General features: G+C 40.8%; 1 protein-coding gene across 1 annotated transcript in view; it reads left to right on the top strand.

The window, feature by feature from the left end:
- The first annotated feature begins 2,331 nt into the window (after positions 1 to 2,331).
- Positions 2,332 to 21,680, top strand: part of htr2cl1 (5-hydroxytryptamine (serotonin) receptor 2C, G protein-coupled-like 1) — a 132,004-nt gene continuing 112,655 nt past the window's right edge. The window contains exon 1 of the mRNA XM_032544614.1: positions 2,332 to 2,827. The gene's annotated coding sequence lies outside the window, so the exon portion shown is untranslated. The remainder of the gene's footprint in view (positions 2,828 to 21,680) is intronic.

Below are 21,680 nucleotides of genomic sequence, written 5' to 3'. Positions count from 1 at the left end.
ACAGGGCTGATACAACAAAGCTTCAGTGCAAAACCATGTAATACTGCAATGCACCGCCTGCTTTTGACGCATTCATTATACTGTAGGCATATAGTGAGCGTGTGTGTGTGTGTGTAACATAATGCAAGTAACAGTTAAAGCAAAGCAGCGTGACTGAGGGTTTAAGGTGCAGGACTGTATTTATCACGGTGAGTAGAGAGTAAAATGTGTCACTGCACAGAGTGAAACTGAACTGTGTGTGTGTGTGTGTGTGTGTGTGTGTGTGTGTGTGTGTGATGTACAATACAAATAGAGGAATTTAATGCTAAACCATAATTTTTAAGCTTAAGCGATGGGAGACTAATTCCTATTCAAATTGACAGTATTACAGTTCATTGTGTGTGTGATGTACAGTACCAATAGAAGGGTTTATTGCTAAACCGTAATTAATTTTTAAGCTAAGAGATGGGAAACTAATTCCTATTCAAATTGACAGTATTACAGTTTGTGTGTGTGTGTGTGTGTGTGTGTGTTTTTATGGGGAAAAATTTGAGTTTTAGATTTTGTTAGGACAATTTTTTTTGTTTTGTTTAAACACCCTGCCACTAGTAGTTATATTAGGTATTATGGCTGATTGCTCAGATTGACATTGTGTGGCGTCATTACGAAGAACACACGATGCAATCCAACTTGATAAAGGTGTAAGTTAAAACATATATATATATATATATATATATATATATATATATGGTATATATCAGGGGTCTTCAAAAGGGGGTCCGCGACCCCTAGGGGGTCCGCGGAGGTACTGCATGGGGGTCGCGAAAGTTTTGGTTGATTAGACATTTTTTTATATTCCCCCCCTGCAATTTTTTCCACTAATTGAAATGTCTTTAAATACACATTAACATGAATTCAACACACTGTAGTAAACAGATAAATGGAGGCAGAAGATGTCTTTCAGTCATCAATGCACACATGGCACTATAGGACCAGTTTGATATAACACAATTTTATACAATATATATAATTAGGGGGTCCCCGCTCCATCTCGCCATCAGTTTGGGGGTCCTTGGCCTGGAAAACGTTGAAGACCCCTGGTATATATGACTTTTTCCCGGACAGCATTTTTATAAGTCACATTAGGAAAAGCAAGTGTAAATGACAACATTAATGATTGCTGAAGTCCATTTACCGTTGTGTTCAAAATAATAGCAGTCCAACATCGCCATCTTCATAAATCATATTTTTTGGTAGAAGTTATATTTCTACATGGCAAATAATTTACTAGTAAGTGTTGCAGTGTCATAGAAAACCAACAGACCCAACACTCATGTCATGGATGCTGCTCATCGCCTTCCAGGCAGCTAACTTTGAACCCTAAACATACCGGTAACCATTGCCGTGCTGCCAGGAAGGAGACATTGGGGCAAAAAACACCAAACACAGTGCAAGTACTAGTAATAATAAATAACGTGGGTGGGAAACCATGCGCCATGTGCTGAGAGCCAACGGTCTGATTCCAATCATGCTGAGAACTTCCCTGTAAATGACTTGCTGAGGTGAGATTCACCTGCTGACTGTTTGCTCTCCATGAAACATTGCTGGCCACCTGTGGTATAGGCTACCCACTCCTGCACGTATGATGCCCACTATATATATGATGTGTTGTACAATGGGCAGAAAGCAGTTTTGTTGGCTAGTGTCAGTCTCTGCAGAGTGATGCAACACTCTGTGTCTGTGTACTTAATGTATGCACTATGTTGTGTTGAATCCTCTAAACAGCAGATATTGTTTGTTTGTCCAAAACCAATTTTCTTCTTTCTTATAGGCCTACACAAATAATAGCATACCGTATTTTTCTTAAAGTGAAATAAAAAGGAATTAAAACAAAAAAACAAAAATACAACAAAAAATAGAAGGCACATAAATGGACGTTAGAGAGTTGCACCAAAGCCGCTGCCGCATTTCTGCAGCTTCCGCCATACACTCCAACAGCATATCAAACATATAACAAGAAGAATCCCAAACATTGCCTCTGGCTACTGTGCAGCTTGTTTGATTTCACACACTGCATAGTGGCGTTGTAATTCCAAATTTGCAACAGCGTGTTCGAATTTCAGACCTTGTTGGCGTCACAGTGTAGGACCAGAGGAGACAACTTTGGTCGATGAAGCGAATCGGAGTCTGCAGTCTCTCTCTCTCTCTCTCTCTCTCTCTCTCTCTCTCTCTCTCTCTCTCTCTCTCTCTCTCTCTCTCTTTCTCTCTCTCTCTCTCTTCTCTCTCTCTCTCTCTCTCTCTCTCTCTCTTACTCCCCGTCCCCCCCCGTCCCTCCGACTCCAGCCTGTTTCTCTCTGCTCCAGTAAGGAGTCCTTTATCGCTTTCTCTCTCATCCCCTCCGCGCTCCGGTCTTCGGTGTTAAAACTTTCCTTAAAGGAGACGAATCTTTCAGCCTCCTAGTAAACAGATGAACCAACAGTTATTGTTTTTCCTGGAACTTTAAGAAGGACGCGTCTCGTTTCGCACTGGACCAAAATGGACCGCAGAACGTGTCCGGAGCGTCCGCACTGGTCCTCTGCCGCTGTGTGCGGGACATACTGAAAAGAAATCCGGACTGGAGGTGGACTGAACCTGCACGCGTTGTCCGTTCTCTTTTCTTCTCTAGTTTACGGCTTTGCATGCCTCCGCTCAGAGGATAGCCCAAATCAGAAGCGGAGAATTATTCAACACGAAGAGAGGACATGGACATGCCATAGCCAGGGCTCACAGGTGAAGGAGGATGTAGCTACAAAAAGAGGGACATCACAAACTGCAGGGACGCGAAAAGAACAATCGGTTGTCTTCACGGGTGAGTGAACCTGATTGTTTCTTAACAAATCTCATGTTTACTCGAAAGATTTGAACATTTGGTGCGTCTTTGACACGGTTCAGCGGATGGAGGTCTCGTTCTCTGAGTTATGTGAAGACATTTAAGATTGAAAGTTTGCGATTGTAAAGCTACAGCAAATACACGAGGCTGAACACAACTGGATTAAATGAAACTTTGAGGAAATCGAATTTAAGACCTTAAAAGGAGAATAAGACCGATACTGACGTTATGACGCGCTGAACAAGCAAATGCGCATTGTGCGTAATTACGGTGAAGAAATGTAACAGTATGTGTCAAATTATGAAAACTTGACTGTACTGTATCGTTAGATTTACAGGTGGATGGAGCAGCTGAGTTGTTTCGGAGATTGCGATAGCTGCGTTTTTACGCATCACATTGTCTGACATGCGTCGCAACAACGCCCTCATCAAGTGATTTATTCTGGTTCTGAGTTTATAAATGTTCTCATTTTATTTTCCGGAATGCCACATTTGACTAAAAACTAAAAACCCTGCCCAGGTGGTGTACATTTCATATTGTGAAGGAAAACCAATCCAATCAGCAAGGATTCTGGATGATTTGCGCTGAAATCCAAGTAGGATTTTCTTATCATCCACATATGGCGCTTTGGTTGAAGAGTAAATAACCCGATGTTGAGGTACAACACTCAACTAAATGACTTGTTATAAAATGCCGTGGGTTTTTCAGATGGTGCGTTCAGTTCTTCGAACGTGTGTGTTGCTGGGTTTCATTCCGAGAGGGTGTGGCTCTGCTGAAGGTTTTGTGCGTCTCATTTAAGATGGGGGGGGGGGGGTTCAACAGCAAATACCTGCACTCAACTGGGAATTAAATCATCTAGGTGCGTGTGTGTGTGTTGCTGTGTGTGCGCGCGTGGGTGTTTTTTATTCAATGAATGTCTCGCTAATCCACCTGTCTCCAGGGAGGATTAGAGCGTTTGGGACATTTTGGGACCTGCTCCCCCCCCCTTTCTCCTCTGCCTTTCAACAACATAACACTGATTTCTTCAGTTACACCTTAGAAATCGAGCCACAAGTGTCATTTGCTGCACATGCAACATTTGGTGGAGGCGTTTCATCCGAAGCACCTGGCTTTGCCTGGAGTGCAAATATTTTTAGTAAGATGTCAAACTCGGACATGTGTCAGCTTGGAGACATTGTTGGAGATCAATTACTATGTTCCCAGCTCATCAGGATACATGTAACACATCCAAAACCGTTATGACTCAAGGCAGATTTTGAAAACCTAATTGAAACTCATCTGTATTCAGGTAGTTGGGTAAACAAGCACTAAAGCCTCATTTGAATGCATGATAATACTCAGGTTTGTCATTTATCATAGCCTGGATGCTAGTACTCTCTCATTCTCTTCCTCTCAGCTCAGTTCAATCCATCACCCGCTCTACATCTTCCTCTCTCTGTCTCAGTTCCAATAAAGTCTCCAATTCAACATGCTTTATTGGCATGAAAATGGAAATAAAAATCAAGATGGAAATAGACATGGTCTCTCTCAATCTCAGTATTGATGCTGTCTTTCCTCTGTCTTGTTGGTTTAGCATGGCTGTCGCACTGCTGAGGGTATTGAAGCCCTCTTGGCATCCCCCTCTCCAATTCCATATTTCTTTGCTTTGCATGCTGATAATACTCAATGATTTGTATTTTCAACATGAAACTGATTATTTCACTGCATATACAGTATGTGTTCTAGGCAGAGGTAGGGTTCTGCTTAGCAAATCATTTAATTCATCACTCATTTTCTGTTACTATCATGCTTACATTCATTTATTAAAATTTCTCACTCTCTCAATCCATGCCCATAAATTGGATAATGGTAAACAAATGCAGGTTTATTAATGGCTGTTTGTTTTTCAGGCGAATGATTAGGTCCATGGCATGAGGGATGTTAGATGAGACTTTTAAACACGCGCCAAGCACAGACAGACAGACAGCCAGCCACAGACACAGATGATCAGACATGTATGCATAAATGTGGCTACAGTATCTGTCTCACACACAGAGACATTCTCCATTTTGCCTCGGGACGTGCCTTTGAAAATGCCACATCTATACATCACACCCCCCATTTGATGGGGAATTAATCAGAGTGGATCAGCAGGCTTGACACATTGCCGCTAACTGTTTTTTTTCCCTCTATCCCTGACTTAAAAAAAAAGACCTATAGGAAAGACTGCAAGGGAAAGAACAATAACTGTAGAGGATGAGATCAGAGTGCTGGAAACCAAGAGGAAAGTAGATTTTGAGGGGGAGCCCAGTAATTCAGGGAATGAAATGGGACTGTGTGGTGAGCTTGTGAGTGCATGTGCACACATCACTGCAAACATGCATGTGTAACATACACCAAAGTATGGGTTCTGCAATATTCTGTTATGGGCATTTCTGTCTGCAGGTACAGGTGTGTGTAGTCGTGTATTTGTATCTGTGTGAGGACCAGTTTGACTTTTAAACCTTGTGAGGAGGTTTATCTGGTCCAGTGGTCTTTAAAGGTCTCTTAAAAGACTGAAGCAGCTAGAATTAGGGTAGGGTTATGGTGTGGGGCTCATAAGGATTTTCAAGGCATCGGTATTCTTCAAAGTACTTCTCAGAGCATTGACCAGTGTCTGAACCGAGTATATTTACACCTTCCCAACCTTTGGGATTGGATTGGCTTAGTGTAAGTTTCAGACACGCCTTTCACATAGCACTTGGCTTGGGTTGGCTGTAGATCAACCTGATCAACTGCGAATGAATTCCTCTAGCTGCTGCTGCTGGTTGCTTTCACCAAGTAGAAAACAGATAAATATAGAGGCTTCTTGAGTCTGATTTCGTCTTTCTCATAATGGTGAGGGTATGGTGTCGTGTGTAAATTGGGATTTTTCCAGATGCGACTGCCTCTAAAAGACTGACTGGAATACTAAACGAGCCAAAAAAACAAAAGGGATGCTCGTCTTTAAAGTCCCTCAGCGTGAGTCTGAGTTACTTTATCTCTCCCTCTGGCATTTAAAAGTCCTTTTGTAACAGAAAACGCCACTGCTCTCAAAGCATCTGTCTACTTGTTCCTTGTTTGTACCTTTCTGATATTTCAAAGATAAGGATCTGGATTTATTAAAAAAATATTTAACCAGCCAGAATGGCTTTCCTGCTATCAGAAGCCGTGAAACGTTACATTGAAAGTAGATTTGGATGGAAGGATGAAGTAATAATTAAGGAATTATAAAGACGATAAACATCTGACAAGGGGATGTTGGGTCAGCTCTTTTTGATGTTGTCAAAATGGTCTAGCGGTGCGATTTACCTCTTGGGGGAGCTCCCTACAGCGGGACAGCAAACAAAACGAGATGTTCAGTACGATTCCGGAGAACAGGCAACCATCTTTTATGACTGCAAAGGCATGTCCATTTGTATATTCAAAAAGGCTTTAATAAAGGCTCGGTCATGTTGGATTGTTAACCAAATGTTTTGGCCAAATTAACTCTTATAGGATGGGAAGGAAGTATAATTTGTCTTTTAAATAGATTTTGTGAAGATACTGTACATCAATCCATTTATCCACTCTCTCTGTATCATTGATTTGTTGCTTTGTCGTACAGCCAAATTGGCACTTATTTGCTCTGCAAGGGGCTTTTCTGTTTCATGATCTTTCCCAGTGCGGTTTTTCTTATTAACCCTTGTATTGACTTCACTTTCAGGACCCTCTCGTGTCCCTCGGGTCAAATTGACCCGGGACTTATTTGTTTTTTTTTTAAAAACAATTCTGAAATAAAATTTTACTTCATAATCTATTAACAAATATTGTCTTTACCTCAATTTCAAACAATTTAGATAACATTTGTGTTTAGGGAATGCAATCAGTCTCTACTAGCACACAATTAAAAATGGTAGTGGGGTTTGTTTTTTATCATAAGGTTAAAATTCATGTTAAAAATCCACTATGGAAACAACATAAGTGTCATATCCAGAATAATGTTCGGAGTCAGGAATACATTTTCATCACAGAAAATAAGGAAAGGCCGATTTTTAGGTAGATAAAATGGAACTTGTATCATTTTTCTTCTTGTAAAAATATGAAATGGGTCAATTTGACCCAAATATCATACAAGGGTTAAATATTTGATAGCTGTAGTATTTTGTACCCACATGTCTAGGGAATGGCATCCTTGTTTTCTATCCAATGTGGTCCTGTGAAGCCCTTTGACTTACAAAATAAGTACTGGTAGAAGCACCCTATATCCCTATAACAAAATTCTTCTTTACAACTGCATATGGATGTTTTAAATTGGTTTATTTGGCAAAACATATCAGAGGATTCCAAACTAAAACAAAATCCGTGTGTTTTCTACTGCTTTTTGTAGGTGAACAGAGAAAAAATATTTTGGTATCAGAGTAGAAATGAGGAAAGAATGAATCACAACCTGAACGTGACTGAATTTAGATTTTCTCTTTCTCATTGATCCTTTGTACTTCACTGTTTTTTTTTTTTCTTTTATCCACCATTTTCTCAGGTATTATTGGACTTTTTCACACATTTGCATCAGTGCAGTGCACTTCAATGATTCAGATACAGCTGATTATTACAAATCCAAGGCTCGCCTAATGCTGTGGAGACGCCAGGCTACAGGAATGCTTAGTAAGGGTTCTACACTACATACAGTCTCCATTTTAACGTTTTATCATAGAGACCTTTGAATGGCTAAAATAAGATAAAGTCAGAAAAGTGGAAAAGTAAGAGAAAAAAAACACATTTTCATTGAGAATATGAAGAAAACAAAGGTGTAGTTTGTGACTGTGTGTGTTGACCTTTGTTTCGTTGATGCTGCACAACTGTCTCTCAATCTGGCCTTAACTAGAGTAGATGCAACAATTGTTTTTATAGCCCAAAACCACAACCACATATCTCGTAAGGTTTCCCAAAAATCAGTTTAAATTGAGATAGAGAACCAAACATAATGTTGTCAAACTAAAAATCTACCTCTCTCTTGCACCCGGCGCAGCACAAAGCCCGACGCAAGCGTCTTTGCTATTTTAAAGCCGTCCACCGTCTACAACGTTTAAATAGCAAATGCACCTGCGCCCATCTGCCATGAGCCATGCTGGTCTTACAGGAGGTGTGTTCAGGTGCATTGTTGGCATATTGCTATCTTGAGGCAGCAGGAAGTGATCGCTCAATTGACCAACAAAATCCTGGTATAAAGTCTGTAACGCAGAATTTTATGTTGTTCAAGTTAGTTTAACAGCTCATTTGTAAAATGCGCCTAGGCTTGTGCACAGCACACACACATGCAAAACATTACAAATTAAAATATTACGGTGCAAATCCGCCATCGTAATAGCAACGCACCAAGGTACAAACGGGCCTGGCTTTTAAAGGGAACACGCCCGTGTGTTTATATCGTTAAAATAGGGCCCCCTGTCTCTCACTGTCTGCCTGCCTACTTGTGTGTGTGCTACATTTTGTTTGACTAACAACAATGCAAAATTTCCATATTAGCATATTCCACTTATTGTGGTCATTAGGGACATACTGTATAATCCATGATAATCCCAATTTTCCATTCTCTATGTATAGCTGTAATTAGCTCAGTGTTTTTGCTCAGCCGACTTTTCATTGGTTAATATTCAACTTGCATCTTATACAACAGCCAACAGGGTGCACAGTATGTATGTGTGTTACCAACAGCTGCATTAGAACGCATGAGAGGCTTCTTTATAGTCGACATGTGGATGGAATTCAACAAAAATAATAAAGATCACTAATTACAGCATGTCACGTAATGCACATGTCTGACTTCATGGCTGAAGCTGCTAGTCCGTAATGTGATTTAATCAGTCTGTACATGTGTAGCATGTTTTGTGAAAACACAATTGTGTGTTGTTCTTGGACAAAACTGTGCTATGACAGCATTTATAGGGGTGAACAAGTTATTGGAAACCTTTCAGGATTTTGCTCACGCTCTGCTTATTTGATCATTTAAGCGCTGGGTTTTACTTGGATGTTGATAGATTTAGGCAACACATTTTCCCATTACATTTGAGTCCAAGTTATGGATGCAGCTGGCCAATACAAGCTATAGGGCAATCCCATGAGCTATTAAACCAGAACATTAGACATGAAAATGAGGAAGAAGAAGAAAAAAACAGCATTTTGACATATACAGTGACTACATTTGCTTATTTAAAATATCACTCCAGAGAACAGACTAGTCACAAAAAAGAAAAAAAAGTCACAGACGGGAAGAGAATAAATGCCACAAATCAGAAATATCCATTAAGGTAAATGTAGAATTAATTGGCGAGGGGTAAATAGTTTCTCTGAAACTTCCACAGTATGCTGATGACTGCTAGATCTAGACTGTAAGATGTAATTTATACATCTTAAATGGAAACTAACTTCATTCCTTAGTTTTCTCAGTTGTTAAACTTGTTAATACACTGAATTTATATTATCACATGTCTTGCACACTTCAGTGGTGGAATAACTTAATTATCTGGAATGATTAAGCAAGCAACCTCAGGCAAATTAAATTCCAGTCTCTGCATTTTTAACACTTTACATCTTCAAGCATTGAGCAACAGTGAATGCAGTTCAATGAAAAATGGTCAAAACAGGCATTCAAAAGTAAAGGGGAAAAAAAAAGAGTAAAATGTATTTTCAAAAAAAACAATATCATGCATAGTAGACCACAAGAAGTAGAAAATGCTTTTCTAGTACAGTCCTTTAACGAAAATACACAAAAAGTCAAGCTCAGTCTTTATTTCAGGCAATTATTAGATGTAATCCAGGCTTTTGAACAGGTACTTCGAACACAAGCACGTTATTAGGAAATCATACTGTATATTCCACCCTTCACTGAAACAAGATACTTCAATTCACTGTATTCTTACTGGAACAAGAGTTTTGATATATCCATCCCTTTAGAAACAGCATATGTGCCAGCTTTATTAGAATAAAAAATTCAAATATATCCAAACTTCTTTTTTTTTTGTACTTTCGCAATTAATTCAGTGTCTAAGGTAAAGTAGTCTGCTACTGATCTCTTGGTTTTTCCAATGCTTTAAAAAATCTAGTTAATAAGGACATTTTGGCAATCAAGGTCATTTAGCAGCCGAAAACTGCTTTAAAGCTTTAATTCCGCATGATACCTTATATGCCTGCCGTATTGGAAAAGGATACTTGATTATATTACAGCCCTTTTTGAACCAGATCCTTTGATATCTTAAAACCTTTTTTTTTTTTTTGAAAAGAATACCTATATTCCATCTTTATCGTTTCAGCTTTTTCTGGAATATGATAGCTCAATATACAGCAGCCTTGTCAGAACTGGCAGGTAGGGATGTCACAATACCAAAATCTAGAAGTCGGAATAGATACCTAGTGATGGCCAAATGAAGCTTTGTGAAACCAGTGTCCTGGGCTGGTTAAAGTTAACTTAAAGGGATACTGCAACTATTCCATCTGCAAACAGTCTTCAAACAGTAGGCCTGTCTTGGGGGGGGTGGACTGCTCGTAGAGGAGCGAAGTGAGTGCATTCTTGGATTTTGTGTCTTTCATCCACATGAGCCAAAAATATTTTCTGGCTTTTCTCGGCCTAGAAGACACCAAATTTGCTACATAAGTGACCCAATTTAAAGATATATTCATCTTTCCAATGGTGAAATATCCCTTCAACCGACGTCATAGAGGTCTACTAAAATAAGTGCTTGAGTTAGCCTATGTGAGCTATCGGAGCTAACGTTAGGCTGTGACAGACGACAGCAAAGAGAATCAGACAGTTTGAGAGCTCCAGGCAAAGGCGGGAAAGCCGCTGCTGTAGATGTATCGTTAAGTGTGATTACGGTTCTGCTGAGGCTCTACACAGAGCTTTCTCTGTAGCCTACATAAGTGGCCTGAAGTTTATATTCGTGCATTGGTGTGTGCGTCGATCTCTATAATAGCATAGCAGGTCTGGCATTTGTGTGTGGGTGTGTATGTGTGTGTGTGTGTGTGTGGGGGGGGGATGTGTAGTAGAGCGGGTAAGAGAGTGACGGGGATTAGCTTCGGAGCGTGTGCCGACTCTAGAAGCATAGTGAGATTGTCTCCCCTGTGCTTTCTGACCACCTTTGGAAATCTGTAGCAGGGAGAAATTAGCCCTCTCCTTGATTTCATGTTGTTTATGGAGAGAAGGTGTAGTTACAGTGTTCGAGAGGTGTCTCCACGTACCTACGTACGTAGACACGGCGTAGATTTAACACAGAAGCATAAACCACGCTTTACGCCAGAGTATTGCAATGGAGACGAGGTGCTCTGTTTTTCTCTGCTAATGGGCATTCTTTGTCTTCTTCTCCAGCTGTTAGCTGCAGACTAGAACACTTGTAGGCGGTATAATGCCCCCGTCAGGTCCAGAAGAATTGCATCTCTCTGTACTTACGGTACCAAAGAAAAACAAGTACCATCACGTTTTCAGAATTTTGGTACCAACTTGGTACAGAAGTACTTGGTCTCGTGACATCCCTAGAAAATGGTTAAAGCTGCAGTGGGTAGGAAGCAAAAAAAGCCAGAATTTGAAGTAGAATGAGACTTTTTAAACAGCTCTCCCTCTCCCCTCTCTGTCGCACAGGCATATATGCATGCACAGAACTGCCCACGGGAACAGGCTCACTCTAAAATGACCTGTGATTGGCCAAAGTCTCCAGTCAAGGCCTAGGTTTTCTAAAGCTTGAAAACTGAGCCAAGAGGAGGAGGAGAACAATAATTTTCTCTCAAAGCACTTGGATTACATTATGCTGAAAGATCATTGTGTACTTTGGCCTAACAATGCCCAAAGAAACTGCCTACCACAGCTTTAACATTAAAGGAGATACTTTACATCAGTAGTCTTTGTTACTCTGTTAAAAAAACAAAATAAATAAAAAGCCCAGAATTATGCAATAATCTTGCCAAGAAGTTTCCCAATATGAAATCCAAGGTGATACACTGGCATCCCATTGGGCTGTCACAACTCCCCGGAGCGTCCTTTGAGATAATATGCGAGTGCAAGGTAAAGTGCGAATTACATCGTGCATGGCTCATAGTAGATTTCCCCAGCCGTACACTGTGGCTTCACTCTCTCCTTCTCAGCCATATGCACCTCTCTGACTGCAGTTATTTTACAATGTCCTTCCTGTTTGATCTCCGTTCAGTCCTCCACTGCGGGACCGTCATTGGAGACCGATGTAGAGGGGGAGAGAGAAATGAAGAAGACCAATAGAGCAGGCTGAAAGGGAGTGCGTGGAATAAAGAGGGACAGTTGACAAAGTAAGACAGAAATGAAAAGAATGAAAAGGAGGTGATGGGTAAGAGTGTATTATCCTGTTCATGTTAAAGGTGAAAGTCAACGGCGTCACTAAATTAGATGACATAATGGCCACTCATGGCCGAGTGTGATACGCGTTTAGCGAGCCTCAGCTATAAATAGCTAAAACACAAGTGCGGGGGGGTTAAGAGTGTCCCTAATGATTTCTTATAATAGACATGTGGGTTTAGCATGCCTGTCATGTGGGCATACTGCATCTGTCACACTCTAAAGATACACAAGGCGATAAATTCCCATAACACACCCATGCACTGTAACAGTATTTATTAACAGTAAGTGTTTTTTGGCTAAAAACTGAAGCAGTGATACACTGGTAAAAATGTACAAAATCCAGGAAGTCAAAGCACAGCCAGCTTTAGATGCAAACCACCTACACATCGCCAGGGAAACATTAGCAGGTAAATGGCAATGCATTGCACCATCCATCCAAAAATATCCCAAAACCCTTACCTGCTGCCATCATTGTAACTCTCTCCTCTTCAGCCTCCCTCACAAATCCCTCCATATACTTCAACTGGTCCAGACTCCAGCTGCCCGCACCGTAACTCCAACCTCCTCCATCCACCACATCACTCCAGTCCTCCAACAGCGCCACTGGCTCCCGGTCCAGTTCCGTATCCAATTCAGAGTCCTCCTGTTTGCATTCAAGGCCATCCACAATTTCGCCCCCCCTTCCCCCCCCCCCCCCCATTTATTCAGCATTCAGCTGCTCTGCTCCCCGTCTCTGAAATTCATTACCACCCCAACTTAGAAACATTGATTCATTCCCGCATTTCAAATTGCAACTCAAAACATCTTTTTAAAACTGACTAATCCAGTTAAGGTCAATTGCTCTGCTTCTTTCTGTTAATGTGGTTGTATTCTTAATTTTTGCTTGCTTTTGTCCTTGAGTGTCGAGAAAGGCTCCTTTTTAAATAAAAAGTATTATTGGTTATTAAAAATGTGTATGGAGATATATCCTCCACATCAAGGAATGTCACGTTAAGAGAGCCATCACTACTAGAGGAAGTTACATACTGTAAACCATAACTTGTATTTTGGAGCGCATTGAGGTTGGCTTACAATGTGCACAGACTTGACACATTTGGAGAAGGAAACCTTCAAACTGTATAAAGGGTGAACGTCTTTGTGTATTGGACGCTATACTGTAGCCAAAAGCAGATTGATCCACTTGCTTACTTTATGTTAACTACCGGCCAGTTCCTGCTTCAGTCAGGTGAACTGAGTCTCCCTTTCACAACCTTAAAGGAACACATCAGTCGGATTGATGGTTTAAAGCATGTTTTTAGATGGAGTTTCAGTTTATGTCAGGAAGGTATTAAAGTCAAGTTGCAGTAATTTGAAAACTAGCTTGAGATTTTGCACAAAACCCACAGACTTTATCTTAATATCTTATAATATATAAATATATTGACATTTATATTGTTTTGTGTTGCTTGAGTCTGGAATGGAGGATTTTATATCCTGTACCAGAATTTCTTTTTTAATAAATGAGTATTGCTTGATATTGGTTAATTCTAGTTCATTGTTATGACTTGAAAAAACAACTTCCTCGAGCATTGTTGGGTTTCATTTTTAGTAATGTGTGGCAGTTTTCATTGATCTGTTTATGTTGTCGGTGTTGCTTTTTTCCACTGCTTTATGCTGCTTTTTTTAACCTGTTCTCTCTCAACAGAGAGAGTTTAATCTCAGTGAGACATTTACTTAGCCTGACAAACCGCTCCCACATCCAGATGTTGAGTCTGGGAACTCGCCACTTGCAAGGCTCAATCCGAGGGGCGGGATAAACGGTTGTCTTTCAAATTCCCTCTGCACAAAATAGAATAGCGCTACAACCAACCACAGCAACGCTGGTTGATAGATTCAACTTTTGCCGTATCCGGTCGGCAACACTCTGAACAGATCTTCCTTTTTAAGACTTTTGTGCTTAACTCCAAGTCTTCCAGAGTCCTGATGTTAAGCCCGCCCACCGACTCTATACACGATGTGATTGGCCTGACCAGAATTTGGTTTTTCCAGCTCGCAAGCCAACAGAGAGTTACTAGACTGACCATAGAGGCAAATAACATTTGCTGTCGCTAGGGTGCGTGTAGATTTCTAGACGTTCACTGGGTTAATAAAGGGTTATTATAAGAAAGGATAGAAGTGGATGAATTGAATTTGGTAGGACAGATAAAATCATGAACTCACTTGTGCTGCCATTATTTAGAAGGACATTATAGGACATCCATTTTAGCAGTTTTTACAAGGCTGTGTCCCACTCTAAAGTGTGAGTGTGGTATGAATACAGGCTTGCAAATGCAACATAGTTACAGTATATCAGATGGAGGCAGACCCCATTCTCTGATGTGCTATAAAAGACTTGTGATGCATGAAGGCATACGACAGCCAGCCGGTGTTTGGAGGCACACAGCTGTATAACACTCGGGCGGTTCGTGTTTATCTATACAGTGTGGTGATCACGACAGGAGCACCTGCAAGCAACCGCTCCGCATTCAGATTCCCCTCAAACCTTTATCAAAATGTGCTCTCGAGCTAAGCAGACGCCCCTTTGAGTGTAAAATCACACAGTGTGTTTAACATGCTCCTGCAGTACTTCACACCTGTATTTATGTTTGTATCCAAACTCACTTGAAAGAAAGTTGCAGGTTTGTCATTTAACACGACAGCCATTACAGAAGCTGTTATGCACCTGTACACATGCAGACACACACACACACACACATATACTTACATTATCTGCGCCCGCGTGACTGCAGGCTACACAGCAGCACACACACACACACACACACACACACACACACACACACACACACACACACACACATTTTTCCACATGACACATTCCCTGTACTGTATGTCCCAAGGGTTCCTGGGGAGTTTCTATCACAAGAAAGCATTTGCTTCACACCTGTCAGCTTGTGTGTGTGTGTGTGTGTGTGTGTGTGTGTGTGTGTGTGTGTGTGTGTGTGTGTGTGTGTCATGGCTAAGCAGCTTCGAGACTTCCTACAATTCCCTGATGTCATTTGTCAAGTGTTTGAGGAGCTTGAAATATAGATTAGAGAGCACACACACAGTCACACCGATTGTAAGAACGTTGCATGAATTCAATCAAATAAAAACAATTCAAACGATTGTTTGCTAACCTGTGTTCTTAGGGAAATCATATTATTGTGTAAAAGTGATTTCTTTTTTCTTTGAGCCAGACTGAATTCCTCCGTCTGCTCTCTTCTCAATCCTTGAGCTGTCCTCCATCTATGCCCCTGTTGTTGTTCCTCTTTTGTCCCTTAACTCCTTCCACCCTTCCCTTTTTTTCCTTCTCTTCCTCCTCCATTCAACCTCTGCTCCTTCATTCATCTTTTTCTTGCCCTGCATCCCCTCTCTCATCCTTCTTCCATTGTTTTTAATTATTTTTTAATCCATGCTCAATCTCCTCTTTTTCCTACTCCCTCCCCTACTTCCTCTCTCGCTCTGTATTCTACCCACCTCTCCTCAGAACGATCCTGCGGTAGGACTGTGTCTGATAGAATTGCCACACACACACACACACACACGCACACACGCACACACACACACACACACACACACACACACACACAGAGCACAACAGCACTCTCCTTTTTCTCACATACACATTCACACTGTCTCTGGATAGTCTTCCCTTTGAAGGTGATGTGCTTTGGGGATTTGTCTGTTGCATTGCTTTTTGACAGTTTGACACACACACACACAATTTCGACTACCACATATGCTGCAACGTTCACTTTACCAGCTAAAATACTCTTTCGCTTGTCAGTTTATCAACTTCACAACTCCTTCACCGCCTCTTTCTGTACATCTTCTACTTTATAGTTTATAGTGTTTCCATTCCCAGTGAAAGTGCCAACCAGACAGTGTGTAACTTTCCCTCAAGCAACATGAAACGGCGATATAAAAACTCCATTAAGCCAACTTTGGTGAACCAATTAATCACAAGCATATTAACCTTTGATGATGTAACTTACACACACATTCTTATTACCAGATTTATCGGCTGAGGTCACTTGCGTCTTAGTATTTGACCGTTTGTTTAAATTATCCCGCCAGAACGGCTCAGGTCGACTTATATCCCCTTCGGGTAGTTATTTTCATTTTTATATATATATTTTTTTACATCACTTCTAACACTCACACTTACAAACCTGAATGGCTGAAGTAACTTGTTGCATACACATTTTGCATATACTGATAATAAATGGGTGCCTTTTTCAGTGGAGATCATAATCTCTACTCCTTCAACAACCAATATATTGATGTATGATAAACCTTGGTGCAAAAGCACACAAAAAAAGCAACACCAGTACAGACTTTATTACACATTTTACATCGCCAGTGGCTGTGCTTTAGGGGGGATTGCCTACTCAGTCCACATGTGAGCTGCCAAATAGTAGAGCAAGGTTTCATTGCCGCAACATGGAACTGCTGTAAAAGGGCATTTTTTACCTGGATAAAGTTTTAAAAAGGCTAAAAATCCCAAGATAAGCATGGCGCATTGCAATAGTTTAAGCTCGAATGTTGGATCAACGAGTTTATTTTGCTATATATATTCTCTGTCATCTCTTAAACATCTAAGACAGCTTAGAACTCTCTGAAATTTTTTTTTTTGGTCTAGGACCGATTGCTTGTGCCCAGCAAAGCGGAGCCAGCTAATATTCCAACCAAGTCAAATCCCCTCTACATCTGGCCCCCAAACGCTCAGACAGTGTCTGGAAGGGCTTAGGAAGATTTCAGCTCTCGCTTTAGATCGTCAGCAATCTGCTACGCAACTTTATGCCTTTTGGTTTGAAATGCGTGAAGACAAACGGGACACGCGCTTGCCACTGCCTGACTTGGGCTTATATGGCTAGAATTACCAACTTCAAAAAGAAAACAAGAAATAGATTTGTATTTGTCTTTTGAGGCTATTTCATTTGATTAATTATTCATAGAAGGGTTAGAGTCTGGAAATATTAATCTCCCACTAATACAAGTTTGTTTTGAGTATGCATTTGTGGTTTTACACATGAATAATTATACATGTGCAATACATGAACACACTGCAGTGGCAGAGTATTACTTTCCACCCGTCAATAAAATAACGACTACTTTTACGCATCCATTTTATTCATGCAGTTGTGTGAGAGTTTATTAGATGAATTATATTTGAGTAACACATTATTTTGATGCTGGATGAACAAAACCCATAATTGATAGACAAAATTGTCTTTCTCATTATGAACCATAATGATTGCCTCCATTTTTACACTGTGTATATGTGTGCATACATTGGCTGCAGATATACATGTATGTGGGGATGTAGAAGAAGAAAGTGAAGAAGGCAAACACATTGCAAGGAGGAAAAAAAAACAAGACAACAAAAAGACAAGCTGCATATCAAAGTGTCGTCTAATTCACTATTTTGGAATTACAAAGAGACATAAGGACAATTAATGAAAGAAAGAGACAACAACAGATGGTGACAGAAAAGAAAATGGCTGTGAGAAAATGCCAAGGGCAATAAATCAAAGAAATAGACAAAAAAAAAAAGAAGTAAAAAGTAAAGTTGAGACTGACAGATTAAAGTAAACACCAGTCAAGGTCTTCTCAAAGTAGCATCTCTGAATCTGCCACTTAAAACCAAGGCCTCAATTAAGATTACTTGGATCAAGAATAGAAAAGAGTCTCAGATGTGTAAGCAGTGGCGGAAATGAACTGAAAACATGTACCAAAGTACTGTTTAGCTCAATTTTGAGGTACTTTATACTTATTTGAGTTAATACTTCACCTCAACCTGCTACAATATTAACTTGTTACCTATAACTCTAAAAGTGCCCACATTTGCACACTTCACTAATCCTAATACAGTTTGACTTAAAGCTATAGTGCGTAGTTTCTGCCACCCTCATGAGGAGTTCTATGTGACAGCAAAACTGTCGGCGCGTCCACATGATACAAGCCTTCCGTTACCGCCCCCAACGGTTTCTCTAATAAAGCTGCTAGATGCTCCTGACTTTTCACCACCGAGTGTAAGTACAGTAAGGTAAACTATCGTGGAAAGTCAGCTAATTGATACCTACAGGCTACTATAGATAGCTTACACTTGGAAAGGTTAAGTGGGCTAATTAGCTAAGATTCCAGCAAGGGAATAATGATACCGTAAATTAAATAATGCACTTAACTTTGAATACTGAATGATTTCAGAGGCTATGAGAGAAGAAAAAAAAGTCACTTCTTTCTTTTTGACTGCAGACGGTTTCCGTAGCGTAATTCTATTGGCATGACTCCAAACCTATCCAATTTGTGTGTTAAACTCTCCCCAGAACTCTGTGAACTTAGTGAGATGGCTGTCTGGATATTTGAGATTAGATAGGAAAGGAGCAGGAAGAGTGTATGGGAAAGATGGTCTCATCTGCCTTAGATCCATATTAACTGCCAGTCAGTTTTCTGTTAGTGTACTCTGAATGTCTATGGGCAGTAGTCTTATCATCATGGCAGTCAAAACACAGTTCCTCTAATTATATGTCATTGCTGGTTAAAACTATCTTGGTAAGATGCAACAGCCTCGGGTGTTCACAGCAGCAACAAGTAAAGCTTTTGTTGGGTTAAATCGTCATGATGCCGTTCTGTGTTAGGGAGTAGAAGAGTAAAGATTTATTGATTTAAAATACTACACATACTAGCCTTCCCTTTTTTCATCTGTCATTGATTTTTCGCTCAACATCTCTCCAACCTCATCCAACATTTTGACTCAAGCTCCCTCCTCGGTCTCTACCTCTTTGTATCGGAACCTTATTCCCTTATTGTCTCTCTCAGTCTCACTGTTCTTCCCCTTGTCCTCACCAGTCTATAAATCCTGCTGCCTTTGAGGGAATGAGAGACCAGGTGTTGAAAGCCGCCCGGCTGAATCTTTGTTTTCATTCCCGTCATTCTGGGATTGTCTACTTTAGCTCACCCGCAGGCACAGGCGGCTCAGGAGGTGGAGACGAGGAGAAAAGAGATTGGTCTACTTTCTGTCAGATTCTTATACGCACTCGTTTGTCTGCCCCTAACAAAATTATCTGTCTGATCCTGATCAGATAACCCCATCCTACTGCTGCCTATGTGTTTCTGGATTACACTGAATACCAACAACAGAATCAGACTGCCAAATTGGCTGGTTTAAAGGGAGGGCACTCAATATGAACTACATTAACATCCAAGAGGGCTTCACTTTGAGTTGATAGATAAAGGCAGGCTTGTTGCTCGGAATGCAAAGAATAATCATCCAAAGGTTTTAGCAAAGGTGTAAATGACCATTTTAACAACTAGGCCTAAATTAACCAAAGAGAAAACCCTTTTATTCAATTACTGAGAATTCTTACTCTATGACTACAACAGCCTGCAGTCCATGGTGTTTGAAGCGATCCATGTTAACTTCCCATAATATTCCATGGATTGACCAGGCCAGTGGGAAGTTGGATATTAAACATCAATATACCTATTGCTTGGTATCACTGTCTGGGCTGATCGATGGGTTTGGCTGTGAGTTGAAGTCACATGCTCAGCAGTCTCCTGGCTTGTTCTGACTCCCAGTTCCCACAACACCCCTGGGCGCCTTTTCGCTTTTGCTCCGGCTTTCACTAACAAGTTTGTGCATGGGTGTTTGTGTGTGCACTGACGGTTGACACATCGGTCTTCCTGTCCATGTCGTCTAGACACTTTTATCCTCTGACATTTGCTAAAAAGAAAAGAAAAAAAGAAGCAGCTTCAACAGAACGTTGACAGAATTTAGGATTCCTTTTCTTCCGCACACACACACACACACACACACACACACACACACACACACACACACACACACACACACATATATGCATGGAAGGTCTCAGCCTGTCAGATTCACACTGTCAAACAGGAGCACAGGATTCAGCTTGTGTGTGTGTGTGTGTGTGTGTGTGTGTGTGTGGTGTGTGTGTGTGTGTCCTACTGCCACCGTGAAGGTGCCACTGGTACATATGTATTGAAGACAGTAAACAAGCATGCACACACATACACACACACACACACACAGCAATATAGGGACCCACCTTTTTACACATGCTCGCATTCAGCCAGAGAGGAAAACAGAAAAGTTGGACTGACTTCCAGTTAATGTGCATACATTTCCCAGCATTCAACATATTCTGGGTGGTCCGTGTGTTTTTCAGCATTACTCATCTGTTGCTAGTACTGCTAAATTCATCCCGAGGTGGATTTGAAGTTGCATTTTAGCTTAAGAGTGCAAGCCACACCAACATTTAAAACAGTACAATCAATCAGTTTCAGTAGAATCACTGGCGTCTTGACAGTGCTGAGCTTTAAGGAAACAGGGAGCCATTAGCTTGATTGGGTGCACCATCCACTTTTAAATAAAGACAGGAGTCAATGCTACAATTATATCTTTTGAATACATGATCTGATCCTGTTAGCGACCAATCTACCAGACAATTAGCAAGCGCAGAGAGTTCCTGGCTGGTTAGCATGTTAGCAGTTTGCCAAGGATCCCTGTAAGTAGTCACTACATCACCAAGCCACCATTTATTTAGCATAACGTCTCTTGGGACAGTTCTTGCATAACCAAGTGTTTCTCTGGCCATCTTGTTGTCTGAAGCCCACATAAAAGGGAAAAAGCAAACCAGAAGCTGCTTTGTCTTTATCCTTTTTACCAAAAGTTAATTTCCACATTAATTTTCTCTAGACATTCTAGTAAGGGCTTTATTCATGATCTTTTAACTTCAGGATTACAAAAATCAATATAATGCAGGCTATGATAGACAAAACATATCCTTAAAGCCTTGGAAAACCAGTTTCCATTTTTCTTTTCCTCAAATGTTTTTCCCTCATGCCAAGAATACAGATGGTCGAGCTGACTTCATCCCAAGTAGCCTGGCCCATTTCAGCTTGAATGTCAATTAGCAGCTTTTGTCTGCTGTGAAAACGTCTGCCAATCATCATCATAATTTGGCACTGATCACTTTGATGAGTGAGATTTTAAAGCAACAATTAGGTGCACCACAGAGGCCAAATCATCTGTGGCCAAACTGCAGGTGGATTAAAGAACAATGCGTTTTGTCTTCACCCAGAAGTCTCTCACTTTTTCCCTTTCTCCCTGCACAGAAACCGTAAATCGCTCACGCCTTCTTTTTATGTGCGTGCTTGTGTGTTTGTCCACACGTACTCACATTAGCTCTGCTCTGCTGTTGATAAGCTGTCAAATCCACTCCCTCGCTCTAATCTGAGAGATTTAGGAATGCGTTTGCTCTTCTCTCTTGCTGGAGGAAGTGTAATGCACACAAACACACAATATGCTGCTGCATACTTGGTCACAGAAGAATTAAGTCCTCACTGTGCCGTATGACATCCATCTTGGTGTGCATCCAACACAGTCTTTGTTTCTCCCTCTCTTATACAGTCGGTCTTATCATGAGATTGGACGGGAAAAATATCACCAGC

The sequence above is a fragment of the Etheostoma spectabile genome, chromosome 19 (genome assembly GCF_008692095.1).
Source record: "Etheostoma spectabile isolate EspeVRDwgs_2016 chromosome 19, UIUC_Espe_1.0, whole genome shotgun sequence".
Classification (NCBI taxonomy): domain Eukaryota; kingdom Metazoa; phylum Chordata; class Actinopteri; order Perciformes; family Percidae; genus Etheostoma; species Etheostoma spectabile.
This window is presented reverse-complemented; position numbering and strand designations above follow the sequence as displayed.